Source organism: Rhipicephalus microplus, chromosome 3, assembly GCF_043290135.1.
Source record: "Rhipicephalus microplus isolate Deutch F79 chromosome 3, USDA_Rmic, whole genome shotgun sequence".
Taxonomy (NCBI): domain Eukaryota; kingdom Metazoa; phylum Arthropoda; class Arachnida; order Ixodida; family Ixodidae; genus Rhipicephalus; species Rhipicephalus microplus.
In genome coordinates, this window is record NC_134702.1 from 125884800 (window position 1) to 125893108 (window position 8309).

An 8309-nucleotide genomic window follows, 5' to 3' on the forward strand; every position below is an offset into this window, starting at 1 on the left:
CGTTTGCTGTGCTCGGAGTATGAATATAGGCTACTGTTGTGTAGGCTATACTATATATATATATATATATATATATATATATATTTATATTTATAGTATATATATATATATATATATATATATATATATTTATAGTATATATATATATATAGTATATATATATATATATATATATATATATATATATATATATATAGTATAAGAGAAAGAAGTGTATACCTAAGGGCTCGTTTTTCCGTGTTTTAACACAATATTAATGAGATATAACAGACAGTAATGCCAAGGAATGTACAGGGGAAGTTATTAAAACCAATGGAATGTAAATAAGAAGAAAGAAAAGTGGATGAAAAAATTACTAACTGTGAGCAGGAATCGAACCTACGACCTTCGAATTACGCGTTCGATGCTCTAACCACTGAGCTATCACAGCGGCCCTCCCTCCACCCACTCTTTTGGGTTTATCTGTGAATTTAGAAGTAGGAGTGACAGTCAGCGCCATCTATAAGCCAAACAACGAGTGTGAAAACACTTTTATGCGTATGTTTGGCGTCACGTAGAACGTGAACTTATTATGAGCGGGCAGCTGATTAATTGTCCCTCTTATACAACCTAAACACACTAAGTCTGCCAGTACGAGACCCTCGTTCAATGAAATAAGAGAAAGAAGTGTATACCTAAGGGCTCGTTTTTCCGTGTTTTAACACAATAATAATGAGATATAACAGACAGTAATGCCAAGGAATGTACAGGGGAAGTTATTAAAACCAATGGAATGTAAATAAGAAGAAAGAAAAGTGGATGAAAAAATTACCAACTGTGAGCAGGAATCGAACCTACGACCTTCGAATTACGCGTTCGATGCTCTAACCACTGAGCTATCACAGCGGCCCTCCCTCCACCCACTTTTTTGGGTTTATCTGTGAATTTAGAAGTAGGAGTGACAGTCAGCGCCATCTATAAGCCAAACAACGAGTGTGAAAACACTTTTATGCGTATGTTTGGCGTCACGTAGAACGTGAACTTATTATGAGCGGGCAGCTGATTAATTGTCCCTCTTATACAACCTAAACACACTAAGTCTGCCAGTACGAGACCCTCGTTCAATGAAATAAGAGAAAGAAGTGTATACCTAAGGGCTCGTTTTTCCGTGTTTTAACACAATATTAATGAGATATAACAGACAGTAATGCCAAGGAATGTACAGGGGAAGTTATTAAAACCAATGGAATGTAAATAAGAAGAAAGAAAAGGTCGTAGGTTCGATTCCTGCTCACAGTTGGTAATTTTTTCATCCACTTTTCTTTCTTCTTATTTACATTCCATTGGTTTTAATAACTTCCCCTGTACATTCCTTGGCATTACTGTCTGTTATATCTCATTAATATTGTGTTAAAACACGGAAAAACGAGCCCTTAGGTATACACTTCTTTCTCTTATTTCATTGAACGAGGGTCTCGTACTGGCAGACTTAGTGTGTTTAGGTTGTATAAGAGGGACAATTATTCAGCTGCCCGCTCATAATAAGTTCACGTTCTACGTGACGCCAAACATACGCATAAAAGTGTTTTCACACTCGTTGTTTGGCTTATAGATGGCGCTGACTGTCACTCCTACTTCTAAATTCACAGATAAACCCAAAAAAGTGGGTGGAGGGAGGGCCGCTGTGATAGCTCAGTGGTTAGAGCATCGAACGCGTAATTCGAAGGTCGTAGGTTCGATTCCTGCTCACAGTTGGTAATTTTTTCATCCACTTTTCTTTCTTCTTATTTACATTCCATTGGTTTTAATAACTTCCCCTGTACATTCCTTGGCATTACTGTCTGTTATATCTCATTAATATTGTGTTAAAACACGGAAAAACGAGCCCTTAGGTATACACTTCTTTCTCTTATTTCATTGAACGAGGGTCTCGTACTGGCAGACTTAGTGTGTTTAGGTTGTATAAGAGGGACAATTAATCAGCTGCCCGCTCATAATAAGTTCACGTTCTACGTGACGCCAAACATACGCATAAAAGTGTTTTCACACTCGTTGTTTGGCTTATAGATGGCGCTGACTGTCACTCCTACTTCTAAATTCACAGATAAACCCAAAAAAGTGGGTGGAGGGAGGGCCGCTGTGATAGCTCAGTGGTTAGAGCATCGAACGCGTAATTCGAAGGTCGTAGGTTCGATTCCTGCTCACAGTTGGTAATTTTTTCATCCACTTTTCTTTCTTCTTATTTACATTCCATTGGTTTTAATAACTTCCCCTGTACATTCCTTGGCATTACTGTCTGTTATATCTCATTAATATTGTGTTAAAACACGGAAAAACGAGCCCTTAGGTATACACTTCTTTCTCTTATTTCATTGAACGAGGGTCTCGTACTGGCAGACTTAGTGTGTTTAGGCTGTATAAGAGGGACAATTAATCAGCTGCCCGCTCATAATAAGTTCACGTTCTACGTGACGCCAAACATACGCATAAAAGTGTTTTCACACTCGTTGTTTGGCTTATAGATGGCGCTGACTGTCACTCCTACTTCTAAATTCACAGATAAACCCAAAAAAGTGGGTGGAGGGAGGGCCGCTGTGATAGCTCAGTGGATTCTTTTGTCGGCACTCACGCGCGTCGGACACAGGAATCATGTGCTCCGTAGGAGCGGCGTTTGCGGCAGATACTTGCCGCGGAAACAGGTCTTTTGATGACGATAAGGAATATCAAGTTGTGTTGCCAACCCTTCCTACAGGATGAATTGTTTTAAATACGGTTTTTCTGCACGCTGACGTACGAGCCCGACCTTATCGAGTGGAAGATTTCCGTGACACCTTGGCCAGCCTGCGACTGCTCCCCGAAGTGGTTGCTTTGGCGGCATATAGGATGAGCCACGTGTGGGCGGTAACGTTCAAGAACATGGACGCTGTCAAGACTATTCTATCGCAAGGCGATATCAAGGTAAAAAATTGTCGCTGTCTTGTCATTGATCCGGCAAACCAGGATGTGCGTATGAAAGTGCACTGGCTGCTGCACAATGTTCTCGATGAGGATGTGCGACGTGCTTTTGAGCCGTGCGGCCAAGTGGTTGACGTCAACAGAGAGCGGTGGCGTGTAAACGGCATCAGCGAAAAAGGCTCCACTACCCGTATTGTGACACTTCGGTTGAAAGTGGGCGTCAAAATTGAAGGCCTGCCTCACCAAGTGAACGTAAGCGGTGAGCAAGCTTTGGTGGTTGTTCCGGGCAGAGCGCCAGTGTGCTTACGCTGTCGAGCAAACGGGCACATACGGCGAGATTGCCGTGTGCCACGCTGTGGTGCCTGCCGAAGATTTGGCCACGAGGAGAACGACTGCACGTTGTCTTATGCCAGCGTCACCGGACCTCCGAGTGGCAACGACCACGCAGAGCTGTTAATGGATGAGCATGAAGCTGAAGAGGCAGCGAGCGCGACAGCGAGGAAGGAAGAGGCGACCCCAGAATTGGTGAAACTGAGCAGGCCTAGTAGGATGGACAATGAAAAGGTCGAGAACAAGGCATCCGAACCACAGCCAGAAAAACCGATAACGACAGACAAGCCAGAACAGCACCTGCCGACTGTGAAGGCTCCCAGCGACGCAGACACACTGCAAGACGACATGGAAATCAGCGACAACGCAGGCAGTGGACTAGCTGGAAAGCGACCAAGAGACATTGTTGGGGAAGACTTCACTACCTCCGGAGACGTTGGTCGAGAAGAACCACCAGCAAAAACCATAGGAATGAGGCGACCAACGTTGAAGCCACGGCCGAACTTGCAGACTAATCCACGGGCGGAGGCCAAGCAGCCTTCGCAAAAGCTTCCTGGGACTTGAGTTTTTTGTGCCTTTTTTCCGGATGGAGAGTAACCCGTAAGGGAACGGAGTTTACGCACACCATGCCTCTGTAAAACCTGGACCGATTGCCGCAAAATTTTCAGTAAAACTAAAGCCGTTTTTTTAGAAACGTTCACCTAAAGTAAACACTGTGTTTTGTACTCCCTTCCCTAAACAAAAATCATGGCTTTCAATATAGAGTCTGCCTTACGCGTCGCAACTTTTAACGTTAGAGGTCTACGCTCGAAGAGGCGACAGTATCAGTTACGTCGTTTGTTTCTTGAAAATGACGTTGATATCGCCGCTGCGCAGGAAACGAAAATTGAATCTGAACAGCAGATGGACACCATATTTTTGAACTTCCGCTCCAGATACAATATATGTGTGAGTCATTCTGTAGGTACTTCAGGCGGATGTCTTCTCTTTATAAGGAACACAATTGGCATTGTCGAAAAAAGTGTACACAGTGATAATGAAGGGCGATTAATTGCATGTGATTTTCTTCTTTCCGGCATTAGTTGGCGCGTTGTGTGCGTATATGCGCCAAATAGACAACAAGATAGGAAAATATTCTTCGAAAGTCTTGATACGTATCTATCATGCGAGAAGGCAGTTATACTTCTAGGCGATTTCAACTGTGTGTGTAATGCCGAAGAGAGGGCATGTAAAAATTTTGTACGTGACTCTAGTGCCTTGGTATTGGATTCAATGACGCGTGAGCGGAACTTGGATGACGTGGGATATGTACTGGCGCAGGGTACTCACTATACGCATTACCAGCTCAACAGTAAAGCTAGACTTGACAGAGCATACGTGTCTACGTCCCTGCTTCCTATGTGCCAGGGCTACGCAGTGAAGAATGTTTCATTTAGTGACCATAGCCTAGTAATGTTCACCATTAATGAAAAAGAAAAGCCCAAATTCAATTGGGGACTCTGGAAGTTAAATGAAAAGCTACTCGAGGATGAGAAGTTTGTAGGAAATGCTGAAAAGGAATTAAAAGAAGTGGCGAAAGGTGACGCAAGTAGTTCAATTTACACATGGGAGTGCTTCAAGGAAAAAGTAAAAATAGAAGCAATTGGAAGATCAGTTTCAATAAAACGCACTAACCTGAAAAAAGAAAGACAACTGCAATGTGAGCTTGATTTTTTGCTATGTCAAGAATGCGCGCAACCAGGAGAGCGCAGTAAAGAAATAAGAAGAGTGAAGCAAGAATTAGAAGCCGTAGATACGGAAAGGTACAGAGGAGCGGTGGTATGCGCACGCGCAGAAAGATTATGGTGTGGCGAGGTTCCCACAAAACGTGCCGTCACAGATGAAAAGAGCTACGCGACAAGAAACGAGATAAGGGCGATAGAACACAAAAATGAAGTCACCACAGATAAAACCGAGATTGAGCGCGCGTTTGTGGAATATTTCCAAGAACTGTTGGGAGGCGTCAGAGCGGACACGAGTACGTATAGTCGGCGTTTCTTGTCACTTATGCCGAAGCTTGAGGATGACGTAAAAGCGAGATTAGAAGCACCCATCTCGGTCAGAGAAATCGAAATCACCATTGAAAAAATGAAAAACGGTAAAACACCTGGTCCAGATGGACTAGGTGTAGCATTCTATAAGAAATTTAAAAATCTTGTGGCAGAAGCTTTGTGGAATGTGTTCGATGAGGCATACGAGAGGAAAGAGTTGCCAATATCTTTTCGGAGAACACACATCGTGTTAATCCCAAAAACTGAAGATCCCAGGAAACAGCTGTCCGTCACATCCTACAGACCCATAACCCTAGCGAATGTTGACTACAAAATATTCATGGGTGTTTTGGCCAGGCGAATTCAAACAGTGATTAAAAAAATAGTCGGACCACATCAGACTTGTGGCATAAAAGGCAGAACAATTATGACGAACATTCATATAGCCCGAAATATGTTAGAATGCTGCGATGAGTTTGACGGTAAAGTAGCTATGCTACAAATCGATCTCGAGAAGGCATTTGACCGCGTGAACCATGACATACTTTTCAGCATTCTTGACTATGTCAATATAGGGTCTGTGGTGTTGGAAGGGGTCCGAATGGCGTACACGGGATGCACTACAAAAATTGTAATAAACAAACAGCTTAGTGATAATATACAAGTCTTATCGAGTGTAAAACAAGGATGCCCTGCATCGGCACTGCTTTTTGCTATCTATTTAGAACCTCTATGCCAGAAAGTGATACAGAATGATCAGGTGCGGGGGTTTCATTTGATGTCTGCAGAGGTCAAAATACTTAGTTACGCCGACGATATTGCTGTGTTCTGCGAAGATCGGGAGAGTATTACAGAAGCACTAAACGATGTGAAATTCTTCTGTGATTGCACTGATAGTAGAGTCAACTGGAGTAAATGTCTTGGAATATGGCACGGAAATTGGCAGAACACACCATCAATACTTGAAAGCATTACATGGAAGGTTATACCTGACAAGTACTTAGGGGTACCTCTCCAACACTACAGAGACACAACAGAATATTGGAAACAAGAGACAGAACAACTAAGAGACAAGACAAAAACGTGGGGTGGGCGCGATTTCTCAATGTTTACGAGGTCAACAGTGAGCAACATATTTCTTATTTCACGAGTATGGTATGTTTTACAAGTGCTATTCATGTCACGTGTTGCTGTACAAAAGCTACACAGAGTGATCGCAGTGTTTATCTGGGCGTCCACGTGGGAAAGGACAAGCCGAACGAATCTGTTCCGTTCTGTGAAAAGTGGGGGGCTTGGTCTTGTACACTTGTTCCTGAGACAGATAGTATCTAGGTTTGTTTTTTTTACGAGATCAATATGATCGTTTTTTGAGAACGTTGATACATGTGCGGCTGTCCCATTTTTTGCCTGATTTCATTGTAACCACTGTCAATGGGGTGACAAAAAGACCTAAGGGGTACATGAAAGAAGTGATTGCTGCTGTGGAAATATTGAGAGTGCGATTTTCGATGGAGTATCTCTCTAGGGTTTCGCGAAAGAGACTGTACAAGGACCTTGTAGAAACCATGTTGCCAGAGCCTCTGTATAGAACATTGTACCCTAATGGGCCCGGGGATGACGTCTTGAAAAGAGTGAAGAAGATGCCAATTAGACCATCAACGAAGACATTCTTTTTCAAACTTCACAGCGGCACACTCCCTACCAATCCATGGCTCCGAGAAAAAGGAATATTCGTCCCGTCAGTTGATTGCATTATCTGCAGAAAACTCGAGACAGTTGACCACATCTTTCTAGACTGTACCGATGCAGTCTTTCTCTTGGACATCCTTCAAAGGACCCTGAAGAAAGACCTGCCAGTTACACAGTATGGCATCCGTTTTTTGCCAGTCATAAATGTAGGCGGTGTGCCCTACGATATGTTCATGGTATTGGTTCTTCACAGTGTGCGGCGAACACGGATGGCAGTGCGAAACGTAGACGTGAATCCCCGGCCCGCTCGAGAGTACTTCATAGAAAGTGTACAGTATTTGATGACTGCATACGAGGCACAAGATAAGCCAGAGTGGTTGCCATGTTTAGATAAGTTGGTGGGCATAAAGCGTCTGCCTTTTTAACCCCCATGTGCTGGAAGATGTGACAGCACATGGGGGTTAGCACACGTGACAGCACACGTGACACTGCACTGTATTCTTATATTGATTTGTACTGTTTGCGAAGCAGGCAATAAAGAAAAGAAAAAAAAAAGCTGTGATAGCTCAGTGGTTAGAGCATCGAACGCGTAATTCGAAGGTCGTAGGTTCGATTCCTGCTCACAGTTGGTAATTTTTTCATCCACTTTTCTTTCTTCTTATTTACATTCCATTGGTTTTAATAACTTCCCCTGTACATTCCTTGGCATTACTGTCTGTTATATCTCATTTATAGTATATATATATATATATATATATATATATATATGAGATATAACAGAGAATAATGCGAAGAAATGTATAGAGGAAGTTATTAGAGCCATTGTAATGTAAATAGGAAGAAAGAAAAGAAAAAAAGGTTGAAAAAATAACTTGCCGTGAGCAAGAATCGAACCCACTACATTCAAATAACACCTTAGATGATCTATCCGAATGTTATTTGCGTTATTCAAAGGTCGCAGGTTCGATTCCTGCTCACGGCAAAGTATTTTTTCACCCACTTTTCTTTGTTTTTATTTACATTACATTGGTTCTAATACCTTGCCCTATACATTCCTTGGCGTTATTGTCTTCTGTTAGATCTCATTAATAGTGTGTCAAAACTTGGAAAAACGGCCCCTTAGGTACGCACCTCTTTCTTTTATATATATATATATATATATATATATATATATATATATATATATATATATATATATATATATATATATATATATAGAGAGAGAGAGAGAGAGAGAGAGAGAGAGCCCACGGGAGCGGCCGCGTCAGCAGCACGTGTAAGTGAGCTCTGCACATATCTGCCTATAACTTTAGCAATTTTGGTTCT

General features: G+C 42.3%; 5 non-coding genes across 5 annotated transcripts; 3 read left to right on the forward strand and 2 right to left on the reverse strand.

The window, feature by feature from the left end:
- Positions 1 to 357: 357 nt before the first annotated feature.
- On the reverse strand, positions 358 to 430 carry TRNAT-CGU (transfer RNA threonine (anticodon CGU)). The gene has a single exon. It is a non-coding gene; the product is annotated as a tRNA-Thr (tRNA).
- Positions 431 to 812: 382 nt separating this feature from the next.
- Positions 813 to 885, reverse strand: TRNAT-CGU (transfer RNA threonine (anticodon CGU)). Its single transcript has one exon. It is a non-coding gene; the product is annotated as a tRNA-Thr (tRNA).
- A 775-nt stretch (positions 886 to 1660) lies between these two features.
- Positions 1661 to 1733, forward strand: TRNAT-CGU (transfer RNA threonine (anticodon CGU)). The gene has a single exon. It is a non-coding gene; the product is annotated as a tRNA-Thr (tRNA).
- A 382-nt stretch (positions 1734 to 2115) lies between these two features.
- TRNAT-CGU (transfer RNA threonine (anticodon CGU)) lies at positions 2116 to 2188 on the forward strand. Its single transcript has one exon. It is a non-coding gene; the product is annotated as a tRNA-Thr (tRNA).
- A 5350-nt stretch (positions 2189 to 7538) lies between these two features.
- On the forward strand, positions 7539 to 7611 carry TRNAT-CGU (transfer RNA threonine (anticodon CGU)). Its single transcript has one exon. It is a non-coding gene; the product is annotated as a tRNA-Thr (tRNA).
- Positions 7612 to 8309: the final 698 nt, after the last annotated feature.